Raw genomic sequence first — 14,893 nt, 5'->3', positions numbered from 1 at the left:
TGTTGACATTAGGCATGGGATCAGGAGGGAAATCTCCAGTTTGAATCCCAATTTGTGTGCATCTTCAAAATTTGGCTTTTACAGGGGTGTCATCACCCCATCTGATGAAGGAAATAGCAACATATTTTGGACATACTAATGTCTGATATTGCCTTCACTTTATCAAAGTTGAACTTTGTAAGTTCCTGAGTTGTGTATGTTATGCTTTGAAACATGCCTATTTAACCAAAAAAAGGGTATTTACAATGTGAAAAAAATATATACATCAAAGATGTTGGTTTGTTCAAAAACCCTTTACTAACACCCATGTGAATGTGCTTTGAGTAAAATGTTTTCTACTCAACAATGTGTGGCTTCTTCTTTCAATATTCAGTAGCAATTTTTGTAGTAAGTTGGTGTTTACAGTGACAATGGGGGTTACTTACTAAAGGCAAATCCACTTTGCACTACAAGTGCAGTTTCAGTGCAGTTTCATGTGCACTCTTAAGTGTTGGAGTGCAAAGTTGATTTGTCTTTAGTAAATAACTCCCACAGTGCTTTCTAATTTGCCACAATCACACCTTTTTTATGACTCCACAAAATTCATGGTGCTGAAAATGTGGAATATTTTTGTCAGTAATGCATTACATACATTAACAACAAAAACAAGGTGTGTGTAGCAGACCCACAACATAATAATAGTTCCCTGAAGAAGAGATTGTCATCTCATGTATCAAGTAAATTACATTTGCACTATTGAAGAAAATGTCCAAAAAGAAAAGCCCATTGGAGAACCTAGGAGACAGCTAAAATAAACCCAGGCAGTAAATCAAAGGAAATCTTCTTTCGTTTTAGTTCAAAAATTGTTGATGAAATGTTTCTTAAACCGTTTCTGGCATATCAATGGCCCCCCTACCTGCAAAGTACTCAACATACTTCTTTTTAACTTTGCGGGCGCTTTGGGGGGGCAAGCCAGAACGGCCAGCTTCAAGCGCCCTCAGGATTTCTTCTTGAAGTCCGGCCTCAGGCACAACTGAGGCAACATAGTTCATTGAATTTCTCCTTAAATAGCTGTGTAGAATGCAGCATGCAAGGATTATCTGGTTAAGTTTATATTCCGCCATGTTGATTGGCGTAAGGAATAGGCGTAACCAGCTGGTCATTATCCTGAAAACGTTCTCCACCACTCTTCTGGCTCTGGCCAGATGGTATTTATAAACCCTCTAGTCCGGGGTGAGGGTTCTCATGGCTTCAAAACGGGCAGCTGGTCAGAATGAACTAACAGAAAGCACTGAAAAACAGAAAGGCCGGAGCTCAATATCAGAAACGAGTGGACAAGAACGCACTGACAATCAAATACATAATAGAAATACGAACCCACAAGCACAAACCGAAGAACAGTAACGATCGGAAAAGCAGGAGGCTGAAAAGTGCGAATCGTCTGTCACCAAACTTCTACTAACACGAGATTAGCGGAAGGAGCCCAAAGGGTGGCGCACATGGTATTAAACTTCCTCTTTCTAGTGCCGTCGTACGTGTTGTATGTCACCGCGTTCTTGACGTTCGAAATTTCCAACCAACTTTGTGTGACTGTGTGTATGCAAGACAAGTTTGAGCCAACATCCGTCGGAAAAAAAACATGGATTCTGTTGTCGGAATGTCCGATCGTGTGTACGAGGCATAAGAGGGGAACATTCCAATTATACAATATTCTGTACATTATACCTTTGACTAATCTGAGGTGATGGTAAAAAAAATTCTATCCTCACAATAATAATAATAAAATCAAGCCTGAAAGCAAAAGGAAAATGAAAACAAGCTTGTGGATAGTGTAAAGTTTTAAAACTACCACTTACACTACCCCTTGGAACTGGCCCCTTCAAGTGTCTACTAGTTAGTACTTTCTTATAGAGCGCAGAGCGCCTTGGAACTCATTAAACCCAGAGTCCTTTCATACCCAGAGTCATTTAAACCCAGAATCCTTTGTTATACAATAGCAATGATCCCCTGTGGTTGTGGGTTCAAACCAGTCCCTGTCTATTTCCCACATCTTAGGCCGCCCATAGATGAGTCCGTTTTTTTCATTCAACCAGAGGGTTGAACAAAAAAACTGACCCGATTCCTCCATCCACACACTTGAGGTGGATGAGAGAATCCTCTCCACTGAGCTTATTGTATTCTGACCATGGGGGGAGTTCCCCACAGTCAGAATACACTGATCAATGTTACAGGCTATAGCCTACAGCCCTGATCAAGTGAGGAAAATTCAACAGGGCTGTTGTACAGATGTTGATTGGTAGATTGACTTCTGTTCAACCACAACGCTCATACATGGATCGAAATTTAGCTGGTTCAGATGAATTTCCATCCACGTTTGGTCGCCTTTACTGTTGGTTAGCAATGCAGACCTAAATTGTAAGTATTTTTTTTTTTTTTTTACCAATGTGGTTGCAGTTTTTCTAAAACTGTGGCAGGCTTATATTATATCTTGGCTATGGAGAGTCTGAATAAATAAAAAACAGAAAGCATATTTTTATCAGTTTAAACTTTCAGAATTATTTGTTCCACTCTATCTTTTTTTAATCATTTAAGTTTTAATCTTTCAGGTTAAAAAAATTAAATTCTCACATTTCACACCCACACATTCCCAGAGCCCTTAACAGCTTGTGTCACATTTTTATCAGCTCATTGAAAGTTCTTAAAAATAAGTGACAATGTGCTTCCCAATTTACAGTAATTGTAATAAAATAATCTGTTTTTTCTTCACTTAACTTTGTTTTTGTTACATTCTTGTTAAAGTAGGATTCTGGTAAAGCTTTAAAGAAATGTTAAAAGAACTGAGGACTCATTAAAGGTACCCGACTATGCCTGCCCTTTCCACCAGCTCCTTCTTTAGCAGCCTTGAATGAAAAACAGTCTATAAATGGAGGGGGGGGACCTTTCAGTCATGCGCCCATGGAATGAATATAAGCTTTATTAGAAATATTTTGTGGGAGGCTGATATGGGTCACAAGTCAACAGATAAAATACCCCGGGACCTCAATGAATACATATCCACATATAATAAAATAGTGGGGGAGTCATCGGTACAATAAAGATTACTGAACTGCACAAAATATGACTGCAAAATCCCCTATATATGTAATCAAAATGTATATGTATGTAGAGTGCATCAGGGTGGTCAAACTTATATATAAAATTCTATTTTTAGAATTTTACAGGTCAGTTTATATATATTTAATCCTATAATACTTGTCAGATATCACTTGTCACATATCACTATGAGGGCTAACCAGCCAATAGCATTCAGGCCACCATAGCTCCTGGATAAGTTACTGTTTAGAAGTTCATTGATGAAATGATATCTTAGTGGTGCCCATATAGAGATATTAATATTATAATAGTAATGACAAAGAGCATCCTGACATTGCAAAGGTATGCTTTCTCACTTGAGGAAGATTTCAATCATGTAGACCAAGAGTGATCAAATGTCCATAAGCCCCAGTGATCTGTCTAGAACACCACCAATAGGAGGAGACACAGCCATTAATGTCTAAACCGCTGGCAACAAAAGTGAGTACACCCCTAAGTAAAAATGTCCAAATTGGGCCCAAAGTGTCAATATTTTGTGTGGCCACCATTATTTTCCAGCACTGCCTTAATCCTCTTGGGCATGGAGTTCACCAGAGCTTCACAGGTTGCCACTGGAGTCCTCTTCCACTCCTCCATGATGACATCACGGAGCTGGTGGATGTTAGAGACCTTGCGCTCCTCCACCTTCTGTTTGAGGAAGCCCCACAGATGCTTAATAGGGTTTAGGTCTGCAGACATGCTTGGACAGTCCATCACCTTTACCTTCAGCTTCTTTAGCAAGGCAACGGTCATCTTGGAGGTGTGTTTGGGGTCGTTATATTGGAATACTGCCCTGAGGCCCAGTCTCCATAGGGAGGGGATCATGCTCTGCTTCAGTATGTCACATTACATGTTGGCATTCATGGTTCCCTCAATGAACTGTATCTCCCCAGTGCCGGCAGCACTCATGCAACTCCAGACATGATATTCCCACCACCATGTTTGACTGTAGGCAAGACACACTTGTCTTTGTACTCCTCACCTGGTTGCCGCCACACACGCTTGACACCATCTGAACTAAATAAGTTTGTCTTGGTCTCATCAGACCACAGGACATGGTTCCAGTAATCCATGTCCTTAGTCTGCTTGTCTTTAGCAAACTGTTTGCAGGTGCCTGCATGGTTTCACAGGTATAAACCAGCTGCATCTAACGCACAGAGATTGTCCAAAAATGTTTTAATAAATTTAGTGCGTAATAGGCACAAATTTCTACTTGTTGTCCATTAGATGCAGCTCCTCATTGATTTGAAACAGTAGCTAGATACGATGTACTCAAGCTGCAGTGCCATAAACTCATTGTGATTTGTTATTTCTAAGGGTACTACTTAGTTCCAAATATCCCTATTAGGGATGAGCCGAACAACCCCCGGTTCGGTTCGCACCAGAACCTGCGAACGGACTGAAAGTTTGTGCGAACTTTAGAACCCAGTTAAAGTCTATGGGACTCGAACGTTCAAAATCAAAAGTGCTAATTTTAAAGGATAATATGCAAGTTATTGTCCTAAAAAGGGTTTGGGGACCCGGGTCCTGCCCCAGGTGACATGTATCAATGCAAAAAAAACTTTTAAAAACGGCTGTTTTTTCGGGAGCAGTGATTTTAATGATGCTTAAAGTGAGAAAAAAGTGAAATATTCCTTTAAATATCGTACCTGGGGGGTGTCTATAGTATGCCTGTAAAGAGTTTCCCGTGCTTAGAACAGTCCTTGCACAAAATGACATTTGTAAAGGAATAAAAGTCATTTAAAACTTCTTGCGGCTTTAATGTAATGTCAGGTCCCGGCAATATGGATCAAAATCAGTGAGACAAACGGCATGGGTACCCCCCACACCCCCAGTCCATTACCAGGCCCTTTGGATATTATATGGATATTAAGGGGAACCCCGCACCCAAATTAAAAATAGGAGAAGCATGGGGCCCCCAGGCCCTATATACTCTGAACAGCAGTATACAGGCGGTGCAAACAAGACAGGGACTGTAGGTTTGTTATTAAGTAGAATTTGTTTGTAATTTTGAACTGGTACATTTTTAAAGTGTAGCTCCAGCCAAAAAAACTATTTTTAAGCTTTTTGGAAAACATATGGAGGGGTTATCACCCCTGTAACATTTGTTTTGCTGTCTGTGCACCTCTTCAGAAGATTTCACCTCACTTTCTGTCCCAATGACAAATGTTTTTTGAAAATTTGCGGTTTTTAGTGAAACAAGGATTGGTGATAAAGCATCAGCGAAGAGGAGACAGGTTTTTCCCATATTAACTCTTACAGGAGAGGATTTCCCTTCCTAGGGATAGATTTCATCTCATGTCCTGTTGCCTCCTTCCGTTTGCAAGTAGGAGTCGTTTGTAAGTTGGATGTTTGAAAGTAGGGGCCTGCCCTATATACTCTGCAAAAATTGGGGCCTTAGGTGTTGGTGTTGCCACAACACTGTAAGCCCTCACAGTTAAATCATACATGGTATAAGAATTGGGTGGTGTGTTAACCTGCCAGCATCCTAAACAACATTATATAGAAAAAGATGCAAGAAAATGCATCCAGAGGACGCCCCCTTGGACTTTAAAGGGCAGGAAAGGATAATAGTAATAAAGAGTAGATAATCATAAAAGGCAAAAGAATGCCAACTTTATTGTTATTCAAAAATATATAAAAAAATGTGAAAAAAGTTCAAAATTATACACACTACAAAAGTACGTCAATGATAAAAAGCCCTCACAGTTACTCTTGGTGGGCGCAGGAACGGGCCCTGCTGTGAAATATTAGATCAAGAATTGTAATTACATGCCATTGTTGAACAGTGGTAGAAAAATTGGGCCTTTGGTGGTGGTGGTGCTGGTGCCACAACACTGTAAGTCCTCACAGTTACTCTTGGTGGGCGCTGGAATGGGCCCTGCTGTGAAATATTATATGAAGAATTGTAATTACATGCACCTGTTGAACAGGGGCAGAAATATTGGGCCTTTGGTAGTGGTGGTGGTGTTGCCACAACACTGTAAGCCCTCACAGTTACTCTTGGTGAACGCAGGAATGGGCTCTGCTGTGAAATATTAGGTCAAGAATTGTAATTACATGTCCCTGTTGAACAGGGGCAGAAAAATTGGGCCTTAGGCACTGGTGCCACAACACTGCAACCCCTCACAGATACTCTAGTTGGAGTGCAGGAATGAGCCCTGCTGCAACGTATTGCAATAAAAATTGTAATTACATGCCCCTGTTAAACAGGGGCTGAAAAATTGGACCTTGGGCACTGGTGCTGGTGCCACAACGCTGCAAACCCTCACAGATACTCTAGTTGGAGCGCAGGAATGGACCCTGCTGCAAAGTATTGCATCAAAAATTGTAATTACACTCCCCTGTTAAACAGGGGCAGAAAAATTGCCACAACACTGCAACCCCTCACAGATGCTATTGTTGGAGTGCAGGAATGAGCCCTGCTGCAAAGTATTGCATCAAAAAGTGTAATTATAGGCCCCTATTAAACAGGGGCTGAAAAATTGGGCCTTGGGCACTGGTGCTGGTGCCACAACACTGCAACCCCACACAGATACTCTAGTTGGAGCTCAGGAATGAGCTCTGCTGCAAAGTATTGCATCAAAAATTGTAATTACATGCCCCTGTTAAACAGGGGCAGAAAAATTGGGCCTTGGCCACTGGTGGCGGAGCCCAGAAACAAAAATGTTCTTACAAGCTATCAGCATGAAAATTGAGGAGGAAAAGGATTGTGACTCAGCATAACAGGATAGTCACTCAGCATCAGCATAGGCAGACTTGAAGGGATCTCACATTAAAAAAAAATCAATCGGTTATATAAACATCAGGTGCTTGGTAGCTGGTGATCCAAGACTGATTCATTTTTATGAAGGTCAGCGGATCGACCGATTCGGTGGACAGGCGCACCCTGTGATCGGTTACAAAGCCTCCAGCAGCAATGAATGTGCGTTCCAAAAGAACGCTGGATGCAGGACAGGCCAGTAGCTCAATTGCATACTGTGCAAGCTCTGGCCAGTGATCCATCCTCAAGACCGATGTGAATCAGACACTTGCGATGGTTGCTGGAACCGATTAGACCTTGGGGCTGCGGACTAAAAAATTGTCTGAACACATCCGTCAGACGGCCACCTTCTCCACCGCTCCTTCTGTGACTGACCGAAGCCTCAGCAACACGTTGTCCAGGAGGACCAGGAAATTGTAACCTCCCAGGCTCTGAAAAAGTGTTGCACAAACCTTTCTGTTTCATCCTCTCTTCCCTCTGCGACGGCAAGATAAGGTCCGCAACCTTACCCTTCTGACGTGGATCAAGGAGGGTTGCCAGCCAGTAATCATCCCTCCCCTTGATACCACGAATACGAGGATCCTTCCGCAGGCTTTGCAGGATCAGGGAGGCCATGCAGCGTAGGTTTGCTGAGGCATTCGGTCCAGAGTCCTCTGGGTCACTAAGGACGACATGATCCGCAGCCACCTCCTCCCAGCCACTTACAAGTCCATGAGTTTCTTCGGACTGTAAATGATGCCTTGAAGACTGCTGCTGATGCAGAGTACCAGGCTCCACCTCCATGCTGACACAATCCTCCTCCTCCTCGTCCTCTTCCTGTGTGATCGGCGGGCACGCAGGAACACTGTCTGGATAAAGGGGGCCTGGAGAGGTTAGGAAGTCCTCCTCTTCCTCCCTCTGTTCTGCCTCAAGTGCTCTGTCCATTATTCCACGCAGCGTGTGCTCCAACAGGTGGACAAGAGGGACAGTGTCACTGATGCAAGCACTGTCACTGCTCACCATCCTTGTGGCCTCCTAAAATGGTGACAGGACAGTGCATGTATCCCTGATCATAGCCTACTGGCATGGGGAAAAACAACCAGGGTCCCCTGTCCTGACAGGTACTCATTGATGGCCCTCTGCTGCGTGTGCAGCCGCTGCAGCATGGCCAACGTTGAGTTCCACCTGGTGGGCATGTCACAGATTAGGCAGTTCTTGGGCAGGTTAAATTCCTTTTGGAGGGCAGCCAGCCGAGCACTGGTATTATATGACCTGCAGAAATGCACACAGACTTTCCTGGCCTGCCTCAGGACATCCTGTAAGCCTGGGTACCTGCCCAAGAACCGCTGCACCACCAAGTTAAGGACGTGAGCCAAACAGGGCACATGGGTCAGTTGTCCCTGTCGGAAGGCAGAGAGGAGGTTGGTGCCATTGTCGCAAACCACCATACCTGGCCTAAGCTGCTGCCCAAGTGTGGCTCCTGTCTCCCAAACACACCAGCTCAAGCACCGCATGGCATCTTTTTGTCTGCGTGCCTGCGTAGCCCCTTAAACACCTACGGAGCACCGCTGGTTCAGAGGACAAATCAGCACAGGAAGAGGCCATGGAGAAAGAAGAGAAGAAGGTGGAGGAGAGAGGTTTGGCAGGATCACCACTAGTAGAATTTTGGAGGCGTGGTGGCGGAACAACCTCCAACACTACTGCACCTTGTCCTGCATCCTTCCCAGCTGCCAGAAGAGTCACCCAGTGCACAGTGAAAGATAGGTAACTTCCCTGTCCATGCCTGCTGGACCATGAGTCAGCGGTAATATGCACCTTACCACTGACTGCCCTGTCCAGTGAGGCCAAGACATTGTCTTCCACATGGCGGTAGAGAACTGGAATCCCTTCCGTGAGAAAAAGTGGTGTTTGGGAACCTGCCACTGAGGAACCGCACATTCCACAAACTCACAGAAGGGGGCAGAGTCTACCAACTGAAAAGGCAGCAGTTGAAGTGCTAGCAATTTAGCCAAGCTAGCATTCAACCGCTGGGCATGTGGATGGCTGGGAGCAAACTTCTTTCGGCATTGCAGTAGCAAGGGCAGGGAAATTTGCCTGGTACAATCTGACGTCAGTGTACCGATAGCAGATTGCCCGCAAGTACTTGGCTGTGACACACCTAATTCTACATCTTCATTCCTCTCAGTGCAGGTTTCAGAGAGGACTGAAGGTATAGTGGGGTTGGAGATCCCAGCTGATGAGGAGCATCTTTGGTGTGGGTCTTTTAAGTACGCTTGCCAACGAACTGCATGGCAGGTCGACATATGTCTGGTCAAGCACGTGGTGCCCAAGCGGGTGATGTTTTGGCCACGCGAGATACGCTTGAGACATATGTTGCAAATAGCAGTGGTGGGATCTGATGCACTCATTTCAAAAAAGGCGCACACCAAAGAACTTTTGGAATAACGCGCAGAGACAGCAGCACCCTGCACATGCGGAGCTCTGTGGTGTAATGCAGTCAGTGTGCTGCCCTTAAGCTGGCCCCTGGAGGGCATCCTGCCTCATTGGAGATGTGCCGCCTCCTCCTCCTCCTCTCTCCTATCAGGCACCCATGTGGAGTCAGTGACCTCATCATCCCCTCCCTCCTTATCACTGGAGCAAAGCTGGCAGTGTGCTGCAGCTAGGGGAACATGACTGCCATATTGCTGTGCTTCTTGGGCACCCCTCCCCCTGGGCTCACGTTACTGCCTTCCTCTAGCTGGGTACCATCATCGGAGCCTTCAAAACGCTGGGCATCCTCCTGGAGCATGTACCCAACACTGTGGTCAAACAGTTCGGGGGACTCCTCAGGAGGACATGGTGAGGCTAGGGAAGGAGTGACTGATGCCATTGAGCCGAGGGAAGAGGCCGTGTTGGCAGCTGCTTTGCCAGACAAAGTATCCTGAGCCTGGGTGAGAGAGGATGAGGAGGATGGCTTGGTCATCCACTGTACCAAGTCTTCCGCATGTTGCGGCTCAACACGGCCAGCTGCTGAAAAAAAGGACAAGCGTGTCCCACGGCCACGCGCTGATGAGGATGCACCATCTCCATGACCAGCACTTGACCAGCACTGTTGCCTCTAGACACAGAGCCTGCTTGCCCTCTTTTCTTGGCTTGTGACTGTCTGCCTCTCCCTGTTGGCCTTCCAGACATACTAATGGCATGCAGTGAGATGTAGCTGCACAAAGCTGGGATGTATATATATATACTGATACTGCAGCTAGCAGAATCAACTGCCTGCCTGTAGTATTATTAGTATGAGAACACCAGCAATTGTCCTCAGGTGGCTTTAGGTGCACACTGTGCAGAGGACACAGTACACTAACTGTAAATACTGCAGCTGCCTGCTTGTGGTATTAATAGGATCAGAACAACAGCAATTGTCCTCACGTAGCTTTAGGTGCACACTGTGCAGAGGATGCAGTACACTAACTGTAAATACTGCAGCTGCCTGCGGTACTAATAGGATCAGAAGAACACCACCAATTGTCTTCAGGTAGCTTTAGGTGCACTCTGTGCAGAGGACACAGTACACTAACTGTAAATACTGTAGCTGCCTGCCTGTGGTATTAATAGGATCAGAACAACAGCAATTGTCTTCAGGTAGCTTTAGGTGCACACTGTGCAGAGAACACAGTACACTAACTGTAAATACTGCAGCTGCCTGTGGTACTAATAGGATGAGAAGAACACCATCAATTCTCTTCAGGTAGCTTTAGGTGCACACTGTGCAGAGGACACAGTACACTAACTGTAAATACTGCAACTGCCTGCGGTACTAATAGGATCAGAAGAACACCACCAATTTTCTTCAGGTAGCTTTAGGTGCACACTGTGCAGAGGACACACTACACTAACTGTAAATACTGCAGCTGCCTGCGGTACTAATAGGATTAGAAGAACACCACCAATTTTCTTCACATAGCTTTAGGTGCACACTGTGCAGAGGACGCACTACACTAACTGTAAATACTGCAGCCGCCTGCGGTACTAATAGGATCAGAAGAACACCACCAATTTTCTTCAGGTAGCTTTAGGTGCACACTGTGCAGAGGACGCACTACACTAACTGTAAATACTGCAGCTGCCTGCGGTACTAATAGGATCAGAAGAACACCACCAATTTTCTTCAGGTAGCTTTAGGTGCACACTGTGCAGAGGACGCACTACACTAACTGTAAATACTGCAACTGCCTGCGGTACTAATAGGATCAGAAGAACACCACCAATTTTCTTCAGGTAGCTTTAGGTGCACACTGTGCAGAGGACACACTGCACTATCTGTAAATACTGCAGCTGCCTGCGCTACTAATAGGATCAGAAGAACACCACCAATTTTCTTCAGGTAGCTTTAGGTGCACACTGTGCAGAGGACACACTACACTAACTGTAAATACTGCAGCTGCCTGTGGTACTAATAGGATTAGAAGAACACCACCAATTTTCTTCACATAGCTTTAGGTGCACACTGTGCAGAGGACGCACTAAACTAACTGTAAATACTGCAGCCGCCTGCGGTACTAATAGGATCAGAAGAACACCACCAATTTTCTTCAGGTAGCTTTAGGTGCACACTGTGCAGAGGACGCACTACACTAACTGTAAATACTGCAGCTGCCTGTGGTACTAATAGGATCAGAAGAACACCACCAATTTTCTTCAGGTAGCTTTAGGTGCACACTGTGCAGAGGATGCACTACACTAACTGTAAATACTGCAGCTAATAGGACTAATAGGATCAGAAGAACACCAGCAATTTTCTTCAGGTAGCTTTAAATACTGTAAAAACACCTGCCTGCCTTTCAGTAGGAAGAGAATAACAGGAACGGATCTAGCTAAACTGAATACAGTATATATATATATATATACACATACAACACCTAGGATGCATATATATACACAATACACTGTAAGTGCAGCTAACTGATTCACCTGCCTACTCTGTCTAACTTAAATCAAATGACACTGTCTCTCTGTTTATCCCTCCGCCACCGCCACAACACACTACACAAGGCCGCCACGCAGGTGACCTTATATAGTGTGGGGCGTGTACTAAACCCCCTGAGCCATAATTGGCCAAGGCCACCCTTGCTTTGGCCAATTACGGCTCTCTGTACAGAAGGCGCTGTGATTGGCCAAGCATGTGGGTCATAGTGCATGCTTGGCCAATCATCAGCCAGCAATGCACTGCGATGCCGCAGTGAATTATGGGCCGTGACGCGTCACTCGAATTTGGCGCGAACGGCCCATAACGTTCAAAATTAGACGAACGGTCGAACATGCATGTGATGTTCGACTCGAACTCGAAGCTCATCCCTAATCCCTATATTTGAGGCAGTAAACAAATGCTTTGGGGAATTATTTTAATAGTCTCTCAACTGATTATACTCTAATTATATGTGCTTTGCTATATTATTTTTTACTCGTTCCTGCAAACAGTGTGATTAGGTCTCACATGTCTTCAACAATTTGATAACACTCCAATTGTCTATGTGATACATTCTTTCGGTGTATGGTATATTGCAGAGACCTTTTGTGATCTATTTCTTTCACTGAATAGAATCATTGTCAGCAGTGATGTTGTTACTTTATGCCCATAACTAGTAAAAACTCTTTTAATAGGCCTTGCTTGCACTCTGGTGATCTGGTGTACGGCTTGTAGTGTGTACTCCCATGCTGCAAGCCATACACCATGAAGCAACATTCATTATTGGCCATACTCACAGATGTATGGTGGGCAGGGCACTATGCATTTTTCTTCTTGATACCATCAACTAACTATGTATTCATATTGTAGTTTCTCTTATTTATAATGTGTTTATTTTGTATTTATGCCCTAAATGTGTAGTTGTTGTTAAACGTGAATGCAGTCAGCAGAGTGTGGCTGGATTTCATATTGAAAATCTGGTAACCTTATAGCAAAATAATTGTTTTGCTGTCATACGTTATTTACCTGAATGTTAAAAACTCAAAAAATGTTAAGTTCCCTTCTGTGCCTGACAGGACAGTTACATTGGCTGTAACTGAGGCCCCATTTACACCTGCTTTTTTGAGTGAATTTTTTGGCATGTTAGTCATTTAAATGGGCTCCCCTAAGCATGACAAACGTGTCTAAGTAGCTCAGTGGCAAACGCTTTTTGAGAAGCAGCAAAACGTAGGACAGCTACCCACATTTGGAGTGCCATTAAAAAATAATGACATCACAAACGCAACACGCATTTTGCTGCATTATTAGCGCATTTCCAAAAATGCACCCAGAAACGTGCGTTTCTTACAGCGTTTTCAGGATGTCTATTTGTGAATGCAGCCTAACAACATTGGGACTAGAAATGTAAGGTTCAGAGTCATTGACTGGTTGTAGGGAATCACTGGACCCTTGGGGGAAACCCTCTGCTTGTCAGATAACATTGATACAAAAAAAGTATTGTTTGTATCAAATTATTTCAGAAGTTTTTTAATTAGGCTGGAGACCTTTTCATTTTCTACGCAATAGAATGTAATCAAGCTCCATTTACACACACCCTTGCATGCAGCAAAGAGGTAATTTTGCTTTGCACCTATAATGATTTTAAAAGTAAATGATCAGAGTGGCTATTTTAAAATAATGATATCAGGATACATACAACCAAAAAAAAAAAAAAAAAAGAAAAATCCACAGCACTCAGGAGAATAGTATGCTGCAGACTTCCATCATCTCAAGGCTTCACTCCAGATCCTACATAATGGACTAGTAGCCTAATGACATCACTCCTGCTTCAAAACTCCATAACAAATTATCAAGAAGCCAATTATTGCTTCATCTAATAATTTATTTCATTAAAGTAATGAACAGTCATTTTTGACATGGCACTCTGAAAGCTGAAAATGCAGCTGAAAATGAAGTGATACTGTCCTTGCCCTACAGTATATTTCCAGCATAACTTTCGCTAATATAACCAATGATTGTTTTTTTTTTCTTTCTGACACATTTTCCAACTTCAGATGTTTTTAATTTAAGGTCTATCAGCTATGTAGCCATATTTCTCCTCCACCTGATTCTTTTCCATTTCCACTACCTCAAATGAGGACATTACCCCTGAGATTTTGCACATCTAAGGCCACATGCACACTGTGTGTCTAATCCCAACACCCCTGAATACATAGGTCCCCAAACATGAGTACCTCTCGGTACAGTCATCAGCTGCAGCATATTTGAGCCTGTCATAGACTTTGACAGGCTCCAAACAGCTGGCTGGACACTGCACCTATGTCTCCTGGGTGCAAGAAAATGCCGGGATTGGATGTACAGGGGCTAGAGACCCAGTGTGCATGTCGTCTACACCAGCCTTTTTCAACCAGTGTGCTTTGAGGTTTCTCTAGGGGTGCCTTTGCAAAATGCCTAAAAATTGCCCAAAAATTGTATACAAGGTGGCGGGTGGATGAAGCCTGCCTTTTAGCTACACTAATGCCACGTACACACGATCGGACTTTCCAACAGGAAATGTTCGATGTGAGCTTGTTGTCGGAAAGTCCGACCATGTGTATGTTCCATCGAACATTTGCTGTCGGAATTTTCGCACACAAATGTTTGAGAGCAGGTTCTCAAATTTTCCGACAACAAAACTTGTTGTCGGAAAGTCCAATCATGTGTACACAAGTCCGCGCACAAAAGTCCACACATGCTCAGAATAAAGTACGAGACAGAAGCGCTCGGTCTTGTAAAACTAGCGTTCGTAATGGAGATAGCACATTTTTCACACTGCAAATTTGGAAATCTTTCAATGCAGCGCATTCTCTTCTTCTTTATAATGCTAGAATAATGAAGTTGCTTTGCTGCTGATATTCACACAGAGTTCTGACAAACAGCTTTTTTAGTATTCCTCGTGATCTCATGAATAATCTTTGTTTTTATTTATTTATTTATTTATTTTTATCACAATGTCCAGAAAAATCTTTTTTTTTTAGTTTTTATAGTGATCTCCTTTTTTTATTTTTATTTCTCCAGATCTCCAGAATAATCTTTTTTTTTTTTTTTTATGGTGA

Source organism: Aquarana catesbeiana, linkage group LG04 (assembly GCF_042186555.1).
Source record: "Aquarana catesbeiana isolate 2022-GZ linkage group LG04, ASM4218655v1, whole genome shotgun sequence".
Classification (NCBI taxonomy): Eukaryota; Metazoa; Chordata; class Amphibia; order Anura; family Ranidae; genus Aquarana; species Aquarana catesbeiana.
This window is presented reverse-complemented; position numbering follows the sequence as displayed.